This window comes from Balaenoptera borealis (genome assembly GCF_965194805.1).
Source record: "Balaenoptera borealis genome assembly, chromosome: 5".
In the NCBI taxonomy this organism is placed as follows: Eukaryota; Metazoa; Chordata; class Mammalia; order Artiodactyla; family Balaenopteridae; genus Balaenoptera; species Balaenoptera borealis.
In genome coordinates, this window is record NC_138862.1 from 6,173,909 (window position 1) to 6,188,019 (window position 14,111).

The 14,111-nt window shown below is 39.2% G+C and overlaps 1 protein-coding gene across 1 annotated transcript in view; it reads right to left on the bottom strand.

Annotated features, from left to right (window-relative positions):
- LOC309629625 (beta-1,3-galactosyltransferase 5-like) overlaps window positions 1–14,076 on the bottom strand; it is a 29,667-nt gene extending 15,591 nt beyond the window's left edge. Inside the window, exon 1 of the mRNA XM_082393827.1 lies at window positions 13,917–14,076. The gene's annotated coding sequence lies outside the window, so the exon portion shown is untranslated. The remainder of the gene's footprint in view (window positions 1–13,916) is intronic.
- Between the last annotated feature and the right edge of the window lie 35 nt (window positions 14,077–14,111).

The following is a 14,111-nucleotide window of genomic DNA, read 5'->3' on the forward strand; positions in this document are numbered from 1 at the left end:
TCCTTTCCATCAGTGTGGGGGAGGTTTGGCCCACACTGTGCCCACGTATGTGCCCACACATACGTCAAGCGGACTGTGTGTGTGTTGGGTGCAGAGGGGTGAGGGTGGAAGAGAGGTGGAACTGCAAGTTGGGGAACCACTGGATTAAACAAAATTAAACAGGCTTCTTTAATGCAGGACTTTTGGGAAACTTTACAAAGACCATGTGCAGAGTGAACCTCAAGAGAAGATTCACAGGCAGGGTTGCCCAAATTTCTCTGATCTTCGAACAGTGTGTGAAACATATCCCACAGACTAATGAAGACATCGAACAAACAAAGAACAGACTGACTGCGTGGGGTAACAGCCCAGGTGGGGTGGGGCAGCAAGACAGCAAAAGCCATCAGCCCCATGAATCTGAATAACCAACCACGTGCAAAATGCCCTTCTAACCTCCGAAGTCTTCTTCTCTAACCATTCAAATCTCCCACGTGGTGGTTGGCATCATAGGTTTTCATTAGCCTGAAAAAGCTCCTCCGTTTTACCTGATGGAAAAACAAGTACAAACTACAGGTGATCCAAGAAGGAGTTTCAATTAGACAAGTGTGAGAAGCATGTTAGAAGTCAGCACAACAAGAACCAGGAAAAGTGGGCATGCGATACTGGACGTAAGTGCTATGCCCTAAGTCTAAAATGGGACGTGTAGATCCGTCAAAGCGTAACGCAGGGGAAATTGCATATTTTGCATGCAGTTTAGTTATCTTTCTTATAAATGATGTTCTCGCATGGGAAGCAACTGGTAAACTGACTCTCAGAGCAGAAGCAAAAACAAGATATACAAGAGAATGTGTATAGGGAGAAAAACTTCAATTTTGGGATAATGAATCTTACTTGCACTTTTTTGAGGGGTAAACTGATTAGTTAATAACTAGCAAGGAGGGAAATTCGGCATTTTGTCCTTGAGAAAGCCAAATAAGGGTATCCAAAAAATCCAGTTTCAGTTACTTATGGGTTCTCCAGAAAACTTTGAGAGTTAACTGTGGAGCATTCATGACAGGTTTTATCTATGGAATGTTTACGCCATTCTTCCATCTACACCTACACCTTAATAAGGCTATCTCTCTACCATTTATTTGCCTCATTCAAATTTCTCAGTTCCTTAATTCATGTCCAATTAGAGTGGGTACCTGTTTCTTTCTAACGATTCCAATCACCTGGGCATGGTGCCAGACCTCATACAAAATAGGGATATTGAACACCCACTCTGACTGAAACCTAGTGGGGCCCTGTGGGGTTCCCGGGCACGGAGGCCTTTTTTGTCCCGTGTTTCCTGTAGGCAAGACTCCAGCCTCCATGGCCTTCCCTGAGTTCCAAAGGGCAGATTCGAACAGTTGCTAATCAAGGGAGGAACAGCCAAGAAACCACCTGCAGCAACATTAAAGGGACCAGAGAAGCTCATCAAGATTAGAAGACTGACCACCTGAGGCCTTGCACACACCCTCATCTTGTCAGCAACCCCACCCTTGAACCATTGCCATAAAACTCCTCACCAAACTCCCCTGGGTTGGGACACATAGTTTTCGAGGGCAGGAGCCCACTGTGTCCCCCTTTGCCTCGCAAAGCAAGAAAGCTATTTTTTTCTACTTCACCCAAAACTCTGTCTCCAAGATTCGATTCGGCACTGGTGTACAGAGAGGCTGAGCTTTCAGCACAATGACCCACTGCTGATGGGTTGAATAATATTAGCAATTATTGATATGATTGCTTAAACGTGTAATAGGGTACCGAGACATTTCTTTCTCTACTTTGTCCACACTGAAATGAAACAATAAGTTCAAATGGGCCAAAATTATACAAGCAACACTCAAATGAAGGGACACAACTCTTGGCATACTCCTTGAAAGTGCTGGTCCAGGAAAAACACTGGAAACACCAGAATTTTACATGTACAGGTGAATGGGCAGGTGAAGGTAGGAAAAGGTGAGGAACTGAAATTCATAAAAGTCTTACTTGTTGCACTTCCCAAGCTGGAGAAAAGTGAACAGAGGTGGTAAGTCGGAAACCTGAGGGAAGTGATCCTCTAGAGCAGCGGTCCCCAACCTTTTTGGCACCAGGGACCATTTTCATGGAAGACAATTTTTCCAAGGACCGAGGGTGGGGGGGATGGTTTTGGGATGATTCAAGCACATTACATTTATTGTGCACTTTATTTCTATTATTATTACATCAGCTCCACCTCAGATCATCAGGCATTAGGTCCTGGGGGATGGGGACCCCTGCTCTAGAGTAAAATGAGGGTTAAACCTCCAGGCTTGCCTTCCCAGTTTCCATAGAGAAAGGTAGACCCTTACTGAAAGGAGATTCATTATCTTCCCTCAGAGATAACTCTCCAACAACAACCAGAACTTATCAGAAAGACAAAGGAGATGTTGCAAACAGGTTAAAAGGATCAGCTTAATCTGACAAGAGTTCCTGAAGAAAAGAATTGAGGGAAGAGCAGAGAAGAAATATCAGAAGAAATACCAGCTGAAACTTTTCCAGAATGAAGATATGAGTTCTCAAATCAAAACGGCACCCTAAGTACCCAGCATGATAAATAAAGATAAATCCACACCTCAACACATCATGGGGGCACTGTGGAACATGGAGGATAAGGAGAAAGTCTCAAAAGCTATCAGAGAGAAAGGCAAATTGTCCACAAAATCCACACAACTAGACTGACAGAAATTTCTCATGATGGAAGATAATTGAGTGTTATCTTCAAAATGCTGGAAGGAAATCATTGCCAATCTAAAATGTTACACCCAGTTAAACTAACATGCAAATGTAAAGCCATAATTAAGACATTTTCAAGCACACAAATAGGATGAAAGTTTACCACCAAGATACCATCACTAAAACAATTATTAATGGATGCACTTCAGCAAGATGTACAAACCCAGACCTACATCGAGGGATATGGGACACAACAATGGCAGAGAAATTGACCAAATATGTGATTAATAAATTAATTTATGTGAATAAATTAATTAATTTTAATTCATTTATGTCCATATAAAGAACTAATTTTTCATGTTTAAAAAGTTAAAACCAAACTCTAGAAACAGTTACAAAATAAGGGAGAGAGGTTGTTTGATAATTAAAGTGTGTTAAGGTCCTTGTCATGGTAGGGAAAATGATAGAAATACTGAAAAACTTTAAATTGTATATGGTTAAAATGCATGACTCAAAATTAAGGATAATCACTAAAATAATGCAAATACAGTCTGTAGTTTGCAAACCAGCAAAGGGCTAATATAGAAACATAGAAAACTTTATCAATTCAACAGGAGACAAAAAATGAAGAAAAGAGAACTAAAGAAAAAATGGGGACTTCCCTGGTGGTGCAGTGGCTGGGAGTCCACCTGCCAATGCAGGGGACACAGGTTGGATCCCTGGTCTGGGAAGATCCCACATGCTGCAGAGCAGCTAGGCCTGTGCACCACAACTACTGAGCCTGTGCTCTAGAGCTCGCAAGCCACAGCTACTGAGCCCGCATGCCACAACTACTGAAGCCCGCGCACCCTAGAGCCCGTGTGCTGCAACTACTGAGCCCACGCACTGCAACTACTAAAGCCCACATGCCTAGAGCCCATGCTCCACAACAAGAGAAGCCACCTCAATGAGAAGCCTGTGCACCTCAACAAAGAGTAGCGCTTAATTGCCACAACTAGAGAAAGCCTGTGCGCAGCACCGAAGACCCAATGCAGCCAAAAATAAAATAAGATTTTTTTTAAATCTATAAAAAAAAAGAAAACACTTTGGTAAAGAGAACACTCATGAGAAAATAGAATTCAATCCAAGTACCTCAGAAATCATACTTATTATAAGTGGATTAAACTCATTTATAAACAGAATTTATCAAATTGGGAGAAAAAGTCCATCTATATGCGGGTTCAAATAACACACCCAAAGTAAAGGTACAAAAATAGGCGGGACGGATACCTGCAGTACTAGGTAGTGAGGTGGGCTGGGGGAGATCCCTAGTGCAGCTATTTGAGACAGAAGAGAATTCAAGCCAAAAGTAGCAACTCAACATAGCAGTTCACCATTTAATCTTATAATACAGATCCTTGATATACCTGGAAGCCTTTCACAACACAGCCTTAAAACATACAACACAAAAACAGACAGTATTACAAGTATAAACTGTGTACTTGGATACAGTATATCCAAGTATTACAAGGATAAATTGTATGTGTACACACTCCTCTCAGAAAGTATAAGACAAGCAAACCAAAAAACAGTAATAATAGTGATTTAATAAAGAAAATTAATGAACTTCATTTAATATATATGTAGAGAAATAAAGAATAAACACTCTTTTTAATTGCACGTGTACCATTTTTAGAATCTAAAAATCAACATAAAAACATAATGGAGAAAAATGTATGTTTTGAAACTTTTAAATGTATATATGAAATAATTTATGGCTGGGACTTCCCTAGTGGTCCAGTGGTAAAGAATCCGCCTTCTAATGTAGGGGATGTGGGTTTGATCCCTGGTCAGGGAACTAAGATCCCACACGCCACGGGACAACTAAGCCCACATGCCACAACTACTGAGCTTGCACACCTCAACTAGAGAGCCTGCGTGCCACAAACTACAGAGCCCACGTGCCCTGGAGCCTGTGCACCACAAGTAGAGAGAGAAAACCCATACACCACAATTTGAGAGAAGACTGCACACTGCAACAAAGAGCCCGTGTGCCGCAACTAAGACCTGACATGGCCAAAAATAAATTAAATAAATGAATGATCAAATAAATCAAAAAAATAATAATAATAATTTATGGCTTAAAGAGGAATTCACAACAGATATTTTAAACCAAATAACAATGAAAGAACAACATATTGAAACCTCTGGAATGCAACTAAAAATCACTTAAGAATAAATTTACAGATAGAAAAAGGATTTAAAATAAGCTACACATATAATTCAAGAAGCTAGTGAAAAGACAATAAACATTAAAAAGGCAAAAAAGATGGGGAAATGAGATGAGTAGCAATGAATGAAATAGAGAATAAAACAGAGGAGATACCCACATATTCAAAAACTGTTTATTAGAAACACCAATAAAATAAAGTTCTAGCAAGATTTAACCAGAAAAGAGAAAAGAGGCACAAATGCATCATATTAAAAATTAAAAAGGTCCATAACCATAAAGAAATAAACATTTTTAAATCATAATGGAATATTATGAACAACTTTATGCAATAAATTTCAACTTACATGAAATCATTTTGTAAAAAAATCACAAATAACAAGGTTCACTGAAGAAGAAATAGAACCTGAATAAACAAACAATAATTAAAGATATTGTACCTTACCCCACCCTAAAAGACAACAATTCAAAAAGATTGAGATTTAAACGTACAAAATTTAAAGGAACAGAATACTGATAAAAATCTTTCTCTTATACAAGCTGTTTTAGAGAAACAGAAAAAAATTTTTCAACTTCAGACAGCAAAAGTAAAAGAAAAGAAAATTATGAACAATATCTCCTTCAGACATAAATGGTAAAGTTCCTAAATAATATATCAGGTTTCTATTAATATACTATATCAGTAAATTAAATGAAGGAAAAAAATACATGATTATCTCTAGGGATGCAACCAAAAAAAATGGAATCAATAAAATTCAGCACTAATTCATAATTGAGAAGGTATTCATCAAACCCCAATCATAAACATCATACTTAATAGTGAAACTTAAGAGAATTCCCTTCAAGGTCAAGATCAAGACAAGAATGTCTATTATCACTGCTTTTATCAAATATTGTACTCAAGTCCCCAGCCAATGCAATAAGACCAGAAAAAGAAATGAGAAACAAGAATTGGAAGAAAAGAAACTATGATATTATTATTTACAGAAAATATTGTATCAAACCAAATAGTCTAGATTATGTCACATTAACAAACAACCCCAAAATCTCAGATCTAAACACTGTAAAAGTTTATTTTCACATAAGCAAAGTCCATTGCTGATCCAGGCTACTTTTGAAGGAAGCTATCCTTCATATGTTGATTTATCATTTTATGCTATTTTTCTTATGACATGTTCATATCAATACGTGCTTACACAAGCAGAGAATAGAGACCTGGAAAATCAAGCACCTGCAATTAAATCTCTTAGCATTCACCACTTCAGCTCCCATTTCACTGACAAAAAAAAAATCATATGACTGTGCCTAACTTCAAAAGTTTAGAGAAGTAAAACCCTCCCACATCCTAGGAAGACACAAATAACCAAAATATCTAATACAATTTTCTATATAAAACATTCAAGAGAATCTACATATAAACTATTATAACCAATAAGAAAATGTATCCAATTTACCAAACTTCAGTGTTACTATTGTTAAAAATGCATAACTTCAATCTAATCCTAAGAAAATGTCAGGAAAATCCAAACTGAGGAACATTCTACAAGATAACTGCCCTGGACTCTTCCAAAATATCAAGTTTGTGAAAGACAAAGAAAGACTGAGGAACTACTACAGATTGAAGGTGATCAGGAGACATAACAACCAAATGCAAAATGGGGTTTTGCTGGGATCCTGGACCAGAAAAATGACATTAGCAAGAAAAATGGCACAATTCAAATAAGGTCTGAAGATTAATTAAGAATACTGTGTCAATGTTAATTTTCTGATCTCAATAGCTGAACTATTAGTGTTAACATCTTACATAACCATGTAAAGGAGAAGCTGAGTGAAAGATTTACAGGGATTCTCTGTACAATCTTTGCAACATTTCTGTAAGTCTAGAATTGTTTCAAAATGGATATTTTTTAAAGCAGCACAAAACTTAACAAAAATCTCGTTCCAAGGGCATCAAATACTATAAGAAAGGTATCAAGAATTAATCTAACTACAGATGTGCAAGCCTGCTATATTTTAAAATGTTATTAAGGAACATTCAATGAACAATGCAACAGATAGCAATATAATAAATAACAAATATAACAAACGGACACAAACTATGTATAGACATACTATGTTCATAGATAGAAAGATGCAATATCATAAATATGATACCATTTCCCCCCATAGCTATAAGATCTAGAAAAGTGGCTTAAAAGAACAAGGTGGGGAAACTTACCCTATCATAGCAAGACATATTATAAAGAGAGCAATTAAAGCACTGTGGTATTTGGGCAGAAACAAGCAAAACCATAAAACCATGACAAAACAGAACAGAAATCCCAGAAATAGACCCACAAACTTTTGAACTCAACTCGACAAATGAACCTAAAATTCACATGTAGAATAAAAGGCTAAAAATAGCTAAATATGTTATAAAGAAAACTTGCTCGATATATCATGGCTTAGTGTAAGGATATTTTAAGTCAATGAAGTATTTGTGAGGTATAGACAAATAGAGCAAAGTTATGGACCCAATTGTTCCCCCACAAAAGAAAGCTCTAACCCCAATGTGACCGTATTTGGAGACAGGGCTTTTAGAAGGTAATTAGATAAATGAGGTCATAAGGGTGGGATTCTAATCCAATATGATGGCCTTTTAAGAAGAGGGAGAGAGAGATCTCACTCTCTTGTGAGGACACAGCCACAAGGTTGCCATCTGCAAGCCAGAAAGAGGGTTCTCATAAGAACCCAACCCTGCTAACACCCGATCTCCCACTTCCAGCCTCCAGAACTGTGAGAAAATAAATTTCTGTTGTTTAAGGCACCCAGTCTATGGCATTTTTGCTATGGCAGCTTGAGCAGATCAAGACAACCAATAAAACAGAATAGACAGCTCAGAAATCTACATATATACTCACAGAAATGACATCACAAATCACCAGGGAAAGGACTTACTATTCAATGAATGAACTAGGACTACTGACTATTCATATGGAAAAATTAAATCTGAATCCCTAGCTCAAAACATACCAAAAGTAAATCCAAGGAGGATTAAAAACCTAAACATGAAAAGCAAGACTTAAAGACTAATAGAAGAAAATATATGAGGTAATCTTTAAAACCGTAAAGTGGGGGAAATTTTAAGACAGAAAAAACTGCAGAAACTATAAATGAAAATTTGGCAAATTAAAAATGGAAAAATATTGGCCAACAAAATGTAAAAATATAAGCCATAGACTAGTAGTAGATACTTACAATGTGTATTACTGAAATGAAGGATCTGGAATTTCTAAAAGAAAAACTTCTCTAGATCAATAAAAAAGATACCCCCACATGAAAAATGAGCAAAAGACATAGACCATTCACAGAAGAATAATTTTATATATATTTTTTTCTTTTTTTATTATTATGTATACATATATATGAAAAGCTGCTTTACTAGAATCAGGCAAACGCACATTAAAACAGAGATACTATTTCATACCCATCATATTAACAAAAATTTAAAAGTCTATGATCCAGCAATCCCACTCCTGGACATATATCCAGATAAAACTATAATTCAAAAAGATACATGCACCCCTATGTTCATAAAAGTCCAATAATTCTGCGTTGATGAGGCTACAGAGAAACAGAAATTGCATACTGAGTTATACAGTAGGTTATACAGTAGGTGGGTGTATAAATTAGTACAACCACCTTGGAAAGCATTCTTCAGTATCTAGGAAAGATGGGGATAACATGTCCTTTTACCCGATTACTCTTTTCTAGAAATGTACTCTAAAGGAAACTCACATGTGTGTGCAAAAGGAGACACAAACGTACAAGAATGCTGTTGTCATGTTGTGAATTCCCCAGAACTTTCCAAGCAACTTTGAATAAAATGACAGGAAAAATAAATAGAGATTAAATCCACTGATCGTAAAATCATAAATAGCCACAATTCCAGCTACACCTCTTCCTCATTCATCTCCTTAGGTAACAGAAAAGCAGATAAAACATGATGTCCAGGACACAAACCGAAGCTCAGAGAAGAAAACACATTTCACACAAGAACAGAAGCAATCAAGGACAAGTCATTCAAATTATATCTGAAGGTACAGCTGAACCTGCCCTTGTTAAATATACTTGACATAAAAAGAAATGGCAGGGCAAATATACGTAACTACAACAGAGGAAAAGGGGGAAAGCAAAGTGCAGAAGCCAGTCTGGAAGGAAATATTCTCCCAGAAGTGGGTGAAAAGTTCTCACACAGGTCCTGGTGATACTCAGCGAATACAAGAGAAGTATCTCTGGATGGCTATTTCTCCATCCCTGGTTCCATCTCTAGATGGAACATTTTTTGCCTTGCGTCTGATTTGGAATATTTCATTAGAAACTGGAGTGATTCGTACATCTAAACTCTGATTTTTAAAGCTGTCTGTGTCATACCATGCACTTCAGGGTTTAAAAATGTTGACCACACCCTAAGCCACCAAAAAAAAAGTTCTTGCAATAAATGATCTGCTACAAGAAATTAAGAACATAAAATCAGCAAAACAAGAAAGAAAACATGAGAGCACAAGGTTAAGAAATGAGATTAGAAAGGAAACTTGCAGAGTTCAGGAAACATCCTGAGTGCAAAATGCCTCTACAAAACTAATCAGTAAATTAGAAATGGTAAGAAACAGCATAGACAAAGCTGAAAACTTAAATAGTAACGTCCAGGAATGGCTTCAAATAATTACAGAGAGTCAGAAGTTAAATATAAGGCGTAGGAACCAAAACTGAGACATCAAATTAAATACTGTGGCCCTGACGTTAGTCATTTTATTCCAACAATTCTGCTGTTGCCCAAAATAGTTTGGGCACATTTTGGGTGCAATTGCTTTTAAAACCAAGGTGCTTTTTTTTTTTAATTCAATAAAAGAAAACCAGTTTTGTTACTTCATTTTCATATTTCATTCTTGATCCGAAGCAATTTTATACAACATGGTTTTAAGTGCTTGGCACATAAAAGGCAAATAATAGTAATAGCTATAAGTTCTATGGTACATATTACATAATGGCACTGTTGTAAAACTTTATAGCTATGGAACCATTTAATCTCATAAACACCCCCAATGAAATAAATACCATTATGACCTCTGATTTCAATTGAGGAAACTGAGGCAGAGAGAAATTAAGTAACTTGCCCAAGGTCACAGAACAAGTACCTGACAGAGCTGGTATGTGAACCCAGGCATTTGGGTCCAGCGTCCAAACTCTTTATCCCTGCATGAATGCGTGAATAGATGGCCAGCTACTTCCTTTACCCAACTTGGTCTCACACAACTTCTGGCTCTTTTTTTTTCTATTGAGGCTATGGGAAAACATTCAAAGTTAGATATAAAAATTCTGGTTGATGTGTTCTTTCAAATGAGTCTCATTCCACCATATCCATATCTCATAATTCTGGTTTTCAAGGAAGGCCACGTTCATTGTCAAAATCTCTACAAATCACCTCACCCACCCCTTCACCTTGTCGCTTCAGACACAGGTTCACTCCCTTCGTAGACAAAGAAAAGTCTTGTCAAAACCCACAGGAGACCAGCCACAAAAACTCAAAGGAGCCCGGTCTTCAGGCCAAGGGCAAAGGAGAAAAGTCTGGAATTAGGAGGGCTGGAAGTAGCCCCTACCCATTCAAGGGACTTTCCTGGGGGTGGGGAGGAACAGCAGAGGAGGTCAACAGAGCACCAGGGCCAAGCCGAGTTTCACGGCCATTGGAACCAAGACCCAGGACGAGGATCTAGTTCTGGCAGAGAATCAAGTAAAAATTTGATCAGAAGCTGGGTCAAATAGACAAGCATCCTGAGAAGGCAATGGACTCCCCTGGGACACCAGTGCCTGGCTTGGAGCCCAAGTCCAAGTCCATGCCCAGGCAGGAGGCGATGGAGACCCTGACACCCTTCCAGAATTGGTCTGAACTGACCTGAGTCTGCGCTTGTCTTCTGCCTGCAGCTGGGCAGGCAGGACTGAGGAAGGAGGGCTGCGCGCTGGTCCCCTGATGAAAGGATGAACTTTGTCACCCACGCAAGGAAGTCTGGCCAGGCATGTAGCCTCTCATAAAACCAGACATTAATCGTCGTCCTGGTTTATTCAAAGCACCTACTTAGAAATCATACAGAAGAAAGGGTGCCAGTGTCTGGAAGAATCTTCGCAAAGACAGCACTGTCCTTGTCAATTTTTTGAGGTGACAACTTAGTGAAATATCTTTACACTCCGAGTTGCATATGCAGGAGTTAAATGTCAGTGGACCTCATATTGAAATCCTCTCTGCACATATCTGAGCTTAATTATTTTTTAAGTTTACCTAACAAAGGAACTATATAAGATGAACTGACTTGAAAAGAGAAAGAAAACATGAAAGGACAGAGAAAACAGGTCTTAATAGATGTGCAGCCATTCCTTAAAAGGAAGATATACCTAGATAGATGGATAGGTGGATAGATAGATAGATAGATAGATAGATAGATAGATAGGGGTTTTTTTTACCATGTTTAAAAAAACTTATTTCTCTTGTAATAAAAAATAAGAACTTATTTCTCTTGTAACTGGAAGTTTGTACATTTTGAGCCCCTTGACCCACTTTGCCTACCGCCCACCCCACCTCCACCCCTCAATCCCCACCCCCGGCCTCTGGCAACCACCAATCTGATCTCTATGCGCTCAGTTTTTTGTTTTGTTTTGTTTTAGATTCCACATAGAAGGGAGATCATACGGTATTTGTCTTTGTCTGACTTACTTCACCAAAAGGAAGATATTAAATGCACTCTCTTTGAAACAATTTGCCTATTACTTGTAGCTGTTTAAGAGGAAACACCATAAAGGATGGCCATCTGCCAGACTACACAACTTAACTGAAATATTTTAGTACATGTAAGGATGGGCAGAATCGGCATACATTTAGCCACAAATGTGGCTCTAGGGACTTCCTGTTTATAAGACACTCTACACAGCCGCCATGTCCCATGCCCCAGTGCTCACCGGAATATGACACTTCCCCAGATCTCTATCTTCATTAAATTCTACTCCTCCATTTCAAGAAGCGGGGGCAGAAATAGTAAATGAGGGAGACAAGGGGATGGGAGGTGATATTAATATTTACAAAGGGTAAAAACATAACAGAGACTTTTTTTAAGTTTGTCATGCTAATATAAAGGAAGAGTGAAAAATAACTTCACAATATCTGATTACTGCTGATTTGGAAAGGGTTTTGGAAGCTGTATTTATCCCCAACAAGTCAGAAACCTAAACAAACCAACAAAAAAGTGAAACAGAAACAGGATTTTTTTAAAAGTTAGATGCAATATTTACTACACATACATACACACACATACACACACACACACACACGACTGGCACAGATATTGCAAAAATGTTGATTATGAAATTGTAAGGTATCTCACCGCACTTAGGAATGATCTAAACAGACTCCCTTTCTCACCTCTTCCACAAAGTCAAAACCCTACTGGCACTCGGTGAAAAGATGTCTTTTCATCATATTGTCTGTCAGCCCCTGCACAATGCCCACGCTCTGCAGGAGCTGTCTGTGCAGACTGGTAAGGAGCTGACTTCTTTTTTTTTTTTTTTAGATCAGTTATTCATTTTAACTGTGAGACATTTCTATCCAATGTTAATTCCCTAATCTTCTGTTTGCACTGTGTTCACCCAATAACCCAACTTCCTGGGTGTGTGAGGTGAGTAGGGATAACCCTTCAGAAATACATTGTTATCAACAGCAAGAAATAAACAAATCATCCCGTTTAAAAATGGGCAAAAGATGTGAACATTTTTTCCAAAGAAGACGTATGGCCAACAGGTATGTGAAAACATGCTGAACATCAGTAATCATCAGGGACTCATTGGGGAAATGCAAATCAAAACCACAGTGAGATATCACCTCACACCTGTTAGGTTGTCTATTATCAACAGAACAAGAGATAACAAATGCTGGCGAGGATGTGGAGGAAAATGAGCCCCTGTGCCCTGTTCATGGGAATATAAACAGGTGCAGCCACTATGGAAAAGAGTATGTAGGTTCCTCAAGAAATCAGAACTACCACAGGATCCAGCAATCCCATCTCTGAGTATAAAACCTAAAGGAAATGAAAATATCATCTCAGAGAGCTGTCTGTAGTCCCGTGCTCACGGCGGCATTATTCACAACAGCCAAGGTATAGACACAACCTAAGTGTGGACAGATGAACAGATCAAGAAAACGTAGGGGGGACTTCCCTGGCGGTACAGTGGTTAAGACTTTGCCTTCCAGGGCAGGGTGTACAGGTTCCATCCATAGGGTGGGAGCTAGTATCCCACATGACTCGTGGCCAAAAAACCAAAACATAAAACAGAAGCAATATTATAACAAATTCAATAAAGACTTTAAAAATGGTCCACATCAAAAAAAATCTTCAAAAAAGAAAAGAAAATGGGATACACACATATGAATGATGGAATGGAATGTTTTCAGCCTTAAAAAAGAAAAAATCCTGCCCTTTGTAACAACATGGATAACCCAGGAGGGCATAATGCTAAGTGAAGTAAACCATAGGGAGAAGACAAATGCTGCAAATACTGCATGGTATCGCTTACACGGGAAGCTTAAATTTTTTTTTAAGTGGAAATCATAGAGAGTAGAAGAGTGGTTGCCAGGCGCTAGAGCGTGAGGGAAATAAGAGCCCCTGAGGATCTACCGCATAGCAAGGTGTCTACAGCTGGTGACACTGTATCGGATAACTGAAATTTGCTCAGCGGTTAGAACATAAACGCTCTCAACAACAAAGGTAAATCTTTTAAATGAATACACTGTTGGACCAACTTTGATCACATCTAGTCTGTAACCACTGCCTTAATGTGCAAAGAAGAAAGAAAGAGGTCAAGCCCAAGCCCGCCGTAGGCGGTCCTCGGAAGTGCGCTGGCGGGCAAAACCGCCCGGCCCCGGCCGCCGCCCCCGGCTCCCCCGTCCCCGCCCGCGCGCCCCGCGCGCCCGCTCGGCCCCGCCGGCCCTCACCGTGCGCCCAGCACTCCGCGCGCGGAGCCGGTGCAGCCGCCGGAGCTCAGAGCCGCATTGCAGCCGTCCGCGGAGGAGCGGGTCCAGGCCCAGCGCGGCTGTCCCCTCCGCTCGGCATTTAGGAGGTGGGAGGAGCGGCGCGCCATGCGCACGGGAAATCTGATAGGTGAGGAGGCGGAGGCGGGGGGGGCGGGC